The following is a 13,202-nucleotide window of genomic DNA, read 5'->3' on the forward strand; positions in this document are numbered from 1 at the left end:
CATGATAAATTTAACAACATCCGCAACTTGACTTAGGAAGTATTTTACATGAGATCATTTATTTGGACCATGTGATCATGGAAGTTCACAAATTAAAGTTCACACAAAATGAACTTCTTGTTCACCCGTCCACAAAGAGCCACATTATACAACACTGAAAATAGCTTTAAGCATCATTAGAACTATTAATTCTTATGTCAGATTAGATTAAAATAACAATGCTGTATATTCCATATATCTGTCTGAAAGGTCTAACTTAAAAATAACTTTTAACCCATCTAAAATCACAATATGGCTTTTCAGAAAAATTAAAAATCAATAACATGAAACAACTCTCTAAGGATTACTTTACTTTGTAGTTCTATTTCCTTCTTTAGGACTATGTATCTGCCACTGTTACCAACAGTTCATATCTCTTTAGGGAAAACAGTATTATGCTTTTATAGCTAGAGGCAGTAGGAGGTTACAAAGACAGGGTTTTTTTTTCCTTCCCAGTGATCACTGTGTGCAAGGCACCATATTTTAAAACTAAACAAAATGCTCATTTTGGCTTTTAAAACCTCCTTCTTCTACTTCTGACAACAGAAGATGCCTGATGCTGTAATATAACTTTTATATGTCTCACAGAGGACAACAATCCAAGAAAAATAACTACAGTCAGGAGTCTTACCTCATCAGTTTCTAATATCTACAGAATCTACTTTAATTTGATTAATTTTGAAATAATTTCTTACACTATGATAATTCAGAAGTATAAATGACTCAACGCAGCAACAAAACAAAACCAAACCAAACCCATTTCTATAGGTGGAAGCACTAGATGCATTTCATTCTTTTTGAAGTCACTTTGCGCACAACACTAACTAGTGCCACTACAGTGGTTTGAAATCCTGCCTGCTCAACACGTCTCCTATAACACATAGTACCCAAAAGTGATTACATCAAGTCCTGATCTTTCGAAATGCTTCAGGACTATCTACAGGCTACGGTTTTATGCTGCAACAAAGGATACACACATGCAGCATATGTTTTTTATTAAATATTATATCAAGAAATAACTATTAACAACAGCTATTTGGCAACAAGATGTGCATGTGAAGTTTTTTAGAGTGTTACTATGTCCATCTCTACATCTTCCTTAAGCTTTTTTGGAAGCGGGTCGTATTCACTAGATGGGACAATAGCAGCATGGCCAGGGCACATATACATAATAACCTAAAAAGCATGAAGTACGTAGGGTGTTTCACGTAGGATATTGACAATACAATTTAGAATTTCTTGAGTCATTCAGGGTTCAAAAATGACTGCATTCCAAAGTACAAGGGCTCTAGCTGGTATTTCTTATGGCACAAAACAATTCAATAGGAAAAAAAAAATAATAGAATGAAAAGGAACAAGTCAAACAGATGCTCAAGGATAGCTCAGTTTATATTTCCTTTGAAAAAAAATGATTATTGGTCTCTCTACAGTTTCCTGTTCTAATTGCCAATGGTGTCTGTTTCATCAATGAAACAAGACAGTCAGAAAACCAGGGAAGAGTAAATGAAAGATTTCTTGCAATTTACAAATGTGAGACAAGTACATAACAGGCATTTTGTTTGCTATAAAAGTGTGTTGTGGGGAATAAGAGAAGTTTTAACATGGCTTTTGCTACTTGAAATTATTTTTTTTCCTTTAAGAATAACAACTTAATATCATAAAGCTAAATAAATGCATGTATTTGGACTGTAAGAAAAGGTACTAAGAAACTTCAGCTACACTGAGGCAAAAGTCAGTATGAACTACAAATGCTCAATATCTTTCAACTTCTGACACAAAGACCTTTCTGCATTTATGAAAATACCTGTCTATATTTGCTTATTTTCCAGAATAAAAACACTACATTCTGGAGAGGTTTCCTGCCAAAGTCAGACTAAGATATTAATTGTGAAAATGTACCAAATCTGAAGTTTACCCTTTTGAGCAAAAGTTAATAAACAGATATTTCTGACAGGCACTACTGACAGCATAGTAATAACCCTACTGCAATAAACAACAGTATCCCGGGGCATCAGCTACTCTTTAAGAGGGGATGTGGCCCAAAACACAGATGTGGAGGAGTAAGCACCTGAAACAAGAGCTGGCAGGAGGGAGTTGATAGTGAGGGTGCCAGGGAAACACAGAGATAAGAGAGGTGTAAAGCCTGAGAAGGAATGAGGGAGGACAGAATAGAAGCACCTGCTGCTTATCGGCCCTTCAGAAGCCTCATTCATTCTTCACTTGCTTCAAGCTATGTAGGAGGTGTCCACACTCCCAAACATCAAGGATATACTGATGATCCAGAGACAACCAGCACCTTTTGTGACGGAAGGAACAGAGAAAAGGAGAGACCTTGACAGGTGATAAATTTAGAAGCATCCCGATCACCCTCTTGGCATCCCCTTTGCCCTCTTCTGCGGTCAGACCACATGTAGGCTGTTTCCAGGACCCGACAAGGGCTCTGCAGGTTACTTCAAGTACACATTTTTGCTGATCCAACTCAGAACCCACATTATTTGTTGAGGGTTTTAGCTGCAATGCCCCAGAACTTGGAGCATGTTGTACTAGGCTGTGGAAAACAAGTTGTGTTTCAATAGAGCATTAATCCCCACATAGCCCCTTGACCTGAAAGCAAAACATATAGATAAACCCTTACAGCAAGAAACCATCCCCACTCCTCAAAAAAACCCCTGCACCACCAGATACAAGTATAACACAGATCCTTCTTGTTAGTCCTGCCCCCACATAAATTTTCTGCCCCTTGTAGTTTCTTTATGTGAGTCAAATTCCTGTACAGCCAGCCCTTCCTCAGCTTGGCTATCATTTCCCCATCCTCTTCTGGCCCATGAATAGACAGCACCAGAGGAAGAAAATCCAGGGAAACACACTTCCAGAATACGCCATCAGTTCAGGTTCAGATTCATTTAAAGCCTGAGTGGTGCAGGGTGGGAAAACCACTTTAAGTCAAACAGCTTCAGAAATGCAGATATTCTAAAAATCATTAAATTAATAAAACCAAGAAAAAACAGTGGTAAGAAATACTACTGCAAGAAATGCCTGTGACATATAATCAGAAAAAAAAAGTAAAACAAGTAACATGCTTTAAACTTGGTTGAAGAAGGAAAAAGTACATTACATTCATTTAAAAATTTCTTATTTGACTCATGAACACACTGAAATTTACTTTCACACTTCAGAAAAGTGTCTTATTCTTGTTTTGTGTTTACTTTATTTCATTTTCTTAAGAGTTCCAGGTTTTTCCTTATCTCCTTTCAATTCTTCTGATCCACTATTTGAGATTTGTGCACTCTGGACTTCAGCACAGGTAAGTGTTTACTGAATAGTTATCCACTTAAAACCTCTCTTCCCTCTTCATTCGCTTCTCCTGTCCAGCATTCTTTTAAATGCCAGTTTTTCCATCTTACCCCCCCTTTCATGCAGGGCATTCTTCTACTTTGTGAACAGGCCGAGAAAACTTCCAAAGGCCAAAGAAGGCACCTTCTCACATTTCTCACTATAGCCTGAACTTCTGAAAACACAGACCATTGTAAAAAGCCCTCACTGTTCATAAATATTTTTTATACATCCTCAAGAAGTCAGAATTTATCATGGATGGGTATTTTTAAAAGAACATCCAGGAAGTGTTTCCAGGATTATCGTTTTTTTGGCTCTGAAAGTTTTAAAGACATGGTTTCTAGATCAAAAGGAAGACAAAAAAACCCTATGTGGTGGGATTGAAAACATGTTTTTGGAGATGAAAAATGAACTCCATGGAGTACTAAATTAATCTAGAGCACTGGTACACTTTACAAGTTTCAACTTTTCCCTTTTCAACTGTAAAAACATCCTCTGCCTGTGACAGAGTGATAAGATTGCTTTCCTGACTAATCATGACGGATACTTAAAGATTCATAATACAAAACAGGTGCAAGAAATAAGCATAAAATTGAACACTTAAAAAATTTAGACTTCACAAGCATTCAAATGCTGTTCTGGGAGGTCTAAATCAAGTTAACTAGCCAGTGCCTAAAATAGTTCAATTCTCTTCTGGAAAATATAAGTAGTAAAAAGTAGAACACTGTGCCAAGAGTATTTGTTTCTAACATCTCCATCATCTAAAAAGAAAATAATCTGTCCATGGTGAGAACTACACATAGGAGGATTTCTCCACTTTACAGAGGGGACACCTGTCACACGGTCCCCAGCACAACCCAAAATAGTCCTCATTATGGTTACCTCTCAATTAAGAACAGCAGCAGCATTGTTTTAATTAACTGGTGAATATTGCTTATTCTACACTAAACCCCACACTTGTTTTTTTTAACTTCAACAATGTGAACACAAGGTTTACAACAACAGCATCTCTGCTGTAGGAAGGAACTCGATGACGATGACAGAGTTGTACAAGCTGTCTAAACTCATGTCCTTTTGAAATCTATTGACATGTCTTAGGCAATCAGAGACACAATATTTGGGGCATTACTAATTACAGTTAAAGCAACATCAAAGCGACATCCAACCAGCAGATCTGCCCAAGCAATTCAGAGTACCATGTGACTTTTTCTTTTTTACAAAAAAAGGCAGTTGGAAGAAAACCTCTGGCAAAATCTCATCAATGATTTCCTTTCAGAGGCTGCCTCGTCCCATTCTTGGAACTCAGCTACATTTCTGTTGCATTCATAAATATAAATCTTGTTCTTAAATGCTTACTGCCTCCTTGTATCAGTGTACCTCTATGTAACAGTTAATACAAATTTACAGCACGAAGAAATGAGACAACTGTTCTTTTATTGCCAGCTACACATAAGTGAATATGTTTTCAACTTGACATCAATATTTCTTTTCTCTTTGTACTAATCTTAAAAGTAAGGCTTATCTTGAACACTAAAAACTGAGCTTAGAAACAAAACAGCTGGAAGGAAGTTTCTTTGGAAAACATTTAATTATAGCAGGTTTATTTCTTTGATCTGTAGATAATGTAACATTTGTTTACTATATTGAGTTTTTATAAGCCAACGTTGAACTGCTACACTTCAAACTTTATCGCCAAGCCAAATAAAATATAATTCGCCATAGTCAATGTTTCTGTGCTACCGAATAAAGCTAAATAAACAATATACTACTTCCCCATTCATTCTCTCAGGCCCCAGAGATCCTTTGCCTTCAAAACAAAACTGGAACAAAATATGGGCACTGACACTCCTGCTGGTAATTCACATTAAGGATTTTTAGGTCAAGCTAACAAGCAGTATACGTTTCTCTTTCACTCAGCCACAAGGACCAACATCCAAGAATAACCTCTAAAATATACTTGCCTGATTTGTCTCCTGTTGTAATATTCCAACAGCCTGGCCACTAGAGTCTGTGGGGTTTTATTACCTATTGAGTCCTATATAACAAAGAAGGTCCCATGACTGTTGGCTAGCTCTTCTTCATGCATCATTCTTCCCTGCTTTATTTTCAAATGCTCGTATTTATTTAAATTGTCTTTATTCCTCTGAATAAGTGTCTAAGTATTAAACTGAAAAAAAACCTGAGAGTGAAAGTAAAATCAAATACCTGAAGCTTGAACCTCCTTTGTAGCAACTTCAGCTAAAATCCTCTCAAAGGAAGGGAAGAAAGCATCCACATTCATTAGGCAGGCTCTACTTTCATCAACAACAACCTGTCTTATACAACTCTTTGGGATGGTTAAACCATACTGAAGTTTTCATCACAAATTCCTTCTTTTCACCAGTCCAACTATGTACATGATTTTTATCTTCAACTAAGTCTCATCCATACCTGTCTGGCTCAAGAGAACTCTAAGCTAAGACAGCACATGCAGATGTTTTTCCAGCTGCTTGGTCTGTCTTGCTCTTTTTTCTTGGCCTCTGCTATCGGTCCTGGCTGGAAGCAGCGCACTGACTCAGACAAATCTTTGCATGACCCAGTATCACTATTCTCAGGTTATGTTCTTGTCCTGGTTTTCTTGCTGCTTTAATGAAGTCTCCAACCATCCTTTAAATCAATTCTTTCATCTTTAAATCACCTCTTCCATCTACCCATTAGTAAGTAAAACATCAGTATGTCTGAAGAGTTGATACACATAATTTGAAGTTCTACCATCACACAAATCTGTCTTCAATAATCTGCATAAGGAAAAAACAGAAACAGCAAATCACTTTCATAAAAGCCTTGTACAGATGGTAGAAAAAATCTCCCATTCAACCATGTAGGTTTTTTAATCATATTGGTTTTTAATATGAGTATTCTAGATTCTTTCATTGTAAAGCATTTTCAGAAAGGTAAGTCTGATTCTATAGGATCCTGCTATTCCCTGAAAAATAGTAACAGCTAATTTCTTGACCCACTGAAGACAGTGGGAAATTTAATCTTTAAAATAAATGTTAATTAATGTAAAGAGTTATGAAGCCCTCCATCTCCTATTAAATCTAATTTTTGTCACATGCAACTGACTAAGTCAATGTGACTCAGCCTGTTCTGTACATTTGAAAGAGATGCAAAAGTGCTACTGGTTTCAAAAGCAAAACAAAAAAGGCTCAAAAACTTCAACACTCCTTGTGCAAAGCTTTGTAATTACGTGCCAGACAGAACTGTCCGAATTAGTGAACACACACACACACACACACACAAAAAAAAAAACCCCACCACCAACAAAACATACAGTTCTTTGAATCAGTCTATTGCTACAATACCAATTTAGTTAATTGAAGCTACAGAATTTTGTGGGAAAATTCAAAGTGTGGAAAAAATTTTAATATCAAGAGTAAGAATTTGTGAAGAATAAATGACTGCTGATTGATGACACTGGAAACAACATTAAATAAATGAATTTCCATTTTTGTATTAATGAAGTCTCAACTCTGCATTAAAGCATAAAAAATTCTTCCTGTTTCATGTGTCTCATGCCAGTTATATTTTGTATTTAAGAACACATCTTGTGTACCCCCCAGACAGAAGCAGATTCTGTTCTCCTCTTGCTCAGGGAACAAATTTCAGGATAAATCAGTAGGAGTGACAAAACAGCAGTAAGTGGGAAGAGCGCAGTGAGAAAGGAAGCTAGCAGCCAGAGCTCAGATGAGAAGATGAGGGAAATGAAGAGAGATCTTCATAGGGACCACAGCAGATCAAGCAGAATTTCTGTGACTCTGAGTTACACCAGTGACCAAAAATCAGTCATGACATGAAAGATCCAAATGCAAGGCCATGATAGGCAAAAAGAGTTGGTTTTTTTTATTCTGTGAAGTTGTTTGATTGCTTGTAAAAGGCACCACCAAGTATGTAAATAATATTCATGAACAAAGTTCCTTCCTACCAGAAACTGTTCCTCATTGATATGTGCAGCTGCACAACCCACTGGGAACTTCTATGAAAAGCTGCATCTTGGACAGTACAATCCACCTCCTGACGGAGGAAGCAAATGGAGGCAGCACGCACATCAAAATGAAGTCATGTAGTTCCCTCTCTGCAAATACAAGCAGCAAACGATGAGTCACTGAATGAAATCAGAAGTCTCTGAATCCTCCTTTCTCCTAATCTGTACTCAAAAGATGCCAAAGGGAATCCAAAATGCTCCCCAAAACGAAGGGACTGCCTAGTGAATAGGCCAGATAAGGGAAGCAGTATTTTTTTGTACTCTTCTGTAGAACAATCTCAAGCTAGACACTGTCAGCCCTTAGTCATAAATCCACACAAGGCCTTTAGGAAGGAGTTTAGTGCTTTCAACATTTCAGAAGTGTCCCAAACAAGGTACAGAGAAATTAAATGAAAACGCCATGTCTGTTTTAACAACCTTCATTTATCTGATCCTGTATGCGTAATTGTAAGCTTGCCAAAATGAACATGAGGAAGATCAAACTGATAACATACAAGATAATGACCCAGTTGATGTGTAGACTCTTTCATTTGAAAAAGAAATAAACCTTAATAGCAATTACATCCGCTCCATAATTAATTCCAGCTGTCCAATGAATTGTTCTCAATATGAACAGTATGAAAGGGTATGTACACTCTCATTAGAGTACAGATTTTTCCAGTATACAAAAATGGGATATTTCTGGAAACTAACGAATGCAGAACTGCGACAAAGCTCTAGTCATACTGCTGCTACCCTAATAACATCTAGATTCTAGGTCTGTGCACATCGCACAGACTTTGAAATCTAGCATCAATCATGCTAACTGATGCTCATAAGATAAAAACAAAAGCTGAAGTCTAACATCTGCTTTCCTTGGCAAACCACTCTGAAAATCCCTGCATTTGGGAGGGCTTTTTAAATCATTATAAATAATCTACAACCAGATGAATTAAAGGTGATGCCTCATTTTCTGGGCAAATCATGGTTAGGGTTTCTGTAGCTTCTATGTATTTTGAAGTCCCCAAAAGAGGAGGTCAACAAATTAAAGGAATCCAGAAGTCTGTGGTAAAGCAGGGCTGTGATATTTTAGGGATCATGGAAACAAGATAGGATAGCTGACATGTCTGGAGTGCTGCAATGGAGGGACACAGGCTCTTCAGGAAGGAGGTGGAGAACACGAGGAGATGGAGTTGCCCTCTACGTAAGAGAACAGCTGGGATGCACAGAGCTCTGCCTGGGGACAGATCATGAGCCAGCTCGGAGCTTATGGGTAACGACTACAGAGCAGACCACTACAGGTGACACCATGGTGGGTGTCTGTTACAGGCCACCAGACCAGGAAGAACAAGTGGATGAGGCTTTTGCAGACCCTGGTCCCCATGGGGGACTTGAACCACCCTGGTATCTTCTAGAAGACCAACACAACACAGCATAATCAATCCATGGGGTTCCTAGAGAGACTAACGACAACTTCCTGACAAAAGCAGTAGAGGAGACAACAAGGAGAGGTGCTCTGCTGCACTTCGTACAAAGAAAGAATGGCTCACTGAGGTTGTGAGGGTCAAAGGCAGCCTGGGCTGCAATGACCATGAGGTGGTAGAGTTCAGGATCCTGAGAGGAGAGAGCAGAGCTAAAAGCAATATCACAGCCATGGACTTCATGAGAGCAGATTTTGGGCAGTTCCTGGATCTGCTTGGTAGATTTCCATGGAATAAGGCCCTGGAGGGAGCAGGGTCCAAGAAAGATGGTTGATATTCAAGGACCACTTCCTCCAAGCTCAAGAAACAGTCCATCCCAACACACTACAAGTCAGGGAAACATGCCAGGAGGCCTGTGTGGATGAGTAAGTTGCTGCTCATGGCAAAACTCAAACATAGAAAGGAAGTATACAGAAGGTGGAAGCAGGGACAGGTAACTTAAGTAAACAGAGACATTGTCCAAGTATGCAGAGACACTGTCAGGGAAGCCAAAGCCCACCTGGAGATGCATCTGGCTAGGTAAGGCTGAGGTACTGCATATTGTCTTCATCTCAGCCTTTAATAGTAAGGCCCATGGTTAAAGGCTAAAGCTTTCTTTCCCTAGTATGCCCACAAGCTTACCTTCTTGGACTCTGTTCAGCATAAATTGTTAAGTGTACAGAACACATTATCTAAATTGTATATAAAAACTGTTCAAAGTTTCTATCAGGTGTTTCCAATCCAAGTAAATTCATGTTTATAATATTTAACCTTTTATTTGCAATGACAGCCAAAATTTTGGTGGTTTACAAGAGACCATCAACAATAATAAAAGCTATGAATGTTATACTCACAAATTTATGCAAACAAGAATTAACCAGGTGCAGACTGATGGAAATAAAAATTCTGCATAGCTTCATGGAGGTGTCCCAAGCACAGGCAGGATCAAAGAACAATTGAAAAGAGAGTGGAAGCTGGGAGGAATCTCAGGTGATCAGCTGTCCATCTCCCAGAACCAGGCAAAATCTTACATACATGATGGCAGATCCATCTAACCTATATGCAAGTGGTGAACATTAACACATCCTTAATGTTAGAAAGTAGTTTCCAGTATTTAAGCTCCTATTTGACTGTGTTAATGAAGTAATGGAGAAAATACAACTTTCAGACATCAGCTATCAATAGCTTCCATTTTCCAAGACTATTTCTGTAGAAAACTCTTGAAGGCTACAGCCAATTTTTGCCCTGGACTTTCCTCTGTGCACGCTCTTGCTTCAGTATGTTTCTTCTTGCTTTGGATTCAGTAAAGAGCTCCTAGTTTGTCTAAGTCGGTGTGTTATTACACTTTCTATTCATTCTGTATTAGATTGATTCCTACTTCTGGAATTCTCGTTTCTTTGAAGAACAACCAGGTCTCCATAAATCCTTTTTCTACTTAGGGCTCATTTCCATGTTATCACTCTCTTTGAAATCTAAACTTAAGTGAACCTTGAGCTTCACTAATGTGTGAAGGTATTTGATTAACTCTTCACTTCAACAAGTGTTTTGCTCAAGACATTCAGACTTATTGCAACTGCATAGAATTAGACAAACTGATGACTGGAAGCCTTCGTAAACATCAGGACTCAAAACACACTCTTACATAGGTGTCGTCTTAACTGTGTCTCTTGAAACTACAGTAAAGACTGTTGTCTATGAGACTAGACATTTCTACAAGAACACAGATATGAAAAGATAAAGCAGACCATGCCCCTACCTACATGGTTTACAAATAACACTACGAATCAAACCAGCACACTGAAGTTACTAATCGCAAGTACAGGTTATCGAATATGACATTTCTGAATTAATTACAGCTTAATCCTGAATTTCTCAATTATTCTGAACAGATGGAATACATACTGAAGGAATTCCAACCCTAAAGCGGCAAAAGGTCGAAAAACATTTTATCCTCTCATAAGTACACCTCACAACCTTCCCAAATACCCTAAGTGCCTTGGCAACTGCCAAAAGTCAAAAAGTTTCACAAACATAAAGGCTTCCCTACCTAGTTATAAGTTTTGATACACTTCCAGAAGTCTCTACATAAAGCTCTGGACAAGCTCTTCCTTTCAGCTGATCAGCTAAAAAACCTAGATCTTAAAACAAAAGAAGCCAGAAATACTTCATCATTCAAGAAGGCCAGTAGAAGACTTCTGCATTTTCTTGCAGATTACAAATTTGGCTCCGTCCCATTATCCCCCATGCCAGTTTGGATTATGGAGCCAAGTAGAAACTGCACTCATAAAGGAACACTAAGTATAGAACAGATTTTTCTCTTAGTCAGACTGATGCATTTACTTAAGATGCAGAACTACTCCTTGAAGAATATCATCAGTTCCATAAGTATTACAGAACAGCACTATTTCTCTTAGATAACTCTTTAAAATAAATCTTCTGTAAAACATGTAAACCATAGGATTATTTTATCCTCATGCACAGTCATATTCCTACATAAATTGAGCCACAGTTATCGCACTGGGGATGAAAAGCCATGTTTTCACATAATGCAAACGTCTGAAGTTAAACAGAACACATTTGCATCCACTGTCAAAAAACACTCCTTGTCAATCTCAGCATTTTGAAAATTGGGACATGTTTGGACAAGCATTGCAGGCTGAAGTCTTTCTGAATGATCTTTCTATAAATTAACATTTGGCTTGCAACAGATGAAGTGATTGCATAACTCAAACATAACTGAAATATAATGGATCTTGAAGGTATATTTGGCACCACCACATGAGCTTTAAGTCTGAATAAATCCAACTTTCCTGTTTAAGACTTGACAGCGTATGAACACCAAAACAAAAATCAAGCAATGAACTTAGCCAGCTTCTGACTAATGTGACTGAAAAACAATCACATTACTGAATTCCATTTTCTTAAGATATTTGTCTTGTACTGCTGGAAAAAGAAAATCTAAATTTTATTGAGTTTTGTACAGACTCACTCTTTAGTAGGGATTTTTGGTTTGGTTTGATATCAAAGAGGAAGAAATTTTCTACTTTGTCATGGGAATGTAGTGCAAACAGTTTTGAACACTGCCAGATCACTGTCTCTTCAAGTAAGCCTTCAGAGAAACAGCACTTTCACCAACAGTCCCATAACATAATTTTCTACAGTTCAACATACCCTAGCAACAGCTTTGCAAGCCCCATCTTACATTGATAAAAAGGAAACCAAAACCACACATCCACCATCCCCTGAAAGTCACAGTACTTTGCTCTCTGTACTGTTTACAGGAAGTGCATGGTAACTACAGGTTGAACTACGCAGCATTTGCGTTTTAGAGGCAGAACATCAAACACCACCATCTCCCTTTTTGCACATCTCTATCACCCTACAGTGTTTCTTCTGAATATTTTGTCATTTTTAACTAGCAACAGATAGTTCAGCATTTCAGTCACGCTCTAAATTTGATTAAGTATTAAACGAAGACTTTGCACAACCTTGATTCACAAGTCATAAAAGCAAAGCCCAAGACAAACCAGAGAGACCAAGCATCACTGAACTCTTATGGGACAACTGACATTTTTTCAAAGCATGTTTTGCTCTGACAGCACCAGTATCACCCAGGTGCAATACCAGTTAGAGCAGTAGCTCCTAATAGCTGTTCAAAACTGACCAAAACTCACATTAATCCCCTGAGAATGAGAATGCCTCCCGCCTCACATGTATGGCAAAGAAACCCCACTAGAATTCTGCATAAGATCTTGTTAGAAACACCGGATTAGAAAACAGATCATCATATGGGCTCTCTCAGAACCAACCCTCCATTAACTTTTTTTTTCCCCCCAGGTCACTAAAAATAAGGTAGTGGCTTAATACACTATAGTCAGACCATACCCCCATGGCCAGGGTTATAATCACTTTGGAGACTGAGAAAGCACTTCATTCTCTCTGTTGGAATAACCCTTCTCTCCTAAGGTGCCAGGAGGGACTCCAGGTTGGTGACATCCTGGGGCTGCACAGCTTAATTTGCTGAGGGTAATCTCCTTCTGCCCATGCAGACACAGCAGCTCACAGGGTAAAGCGTGTGTGTGTGTACAGGTGCACGGACTGATGTTCAGAGCAGAAGAGACCGGACATGATCATCCCACATCCTGGGACAACCTCCACTGTAACCCATCATCAGCCAAATCCAGATTCAATTGGCTGAAACCCTTTACACATAAAGTTGACAATAAGAGCACTAGCAGGACTTCACCCACTTCCCTGTCCCAGGTTTCCCGTAAGGTCATGATTTTAAAGGGAAACAATATGCTGGAAAAGACGCATTAAAAAAGCAAAACAAAGCCACGCACACCTCACCACACAGTTCACAATGG

At 38.4% G+C, this 13,202-nt stretch overlaps 1 protein-coding gene across 5 annotated transcripts in view; it reads right to left on the bottom strand.

Moving 5' to 3' along the window:
* THADA (THADA armadillo repeat containing) overlaps positions 1–13,202 on the bottom strand; it is a 167,126-nt gene that overhangs the window by 75,758 nt on the left and 78,166 nt on the right. The window lies entirely within an intron of this gene.

The sequence above is a fragment of the Streptopelia decaocto genome (assembly GCF_964273445.1).
Source record: "Streptopelia decaocto genome assembly, chromosome: 3".
NCBI lineage: Eukaryota > Metazoa > Chordata > Aves > Columbiformes > Columbidae > Streptopelia > Streptopelia decaocto.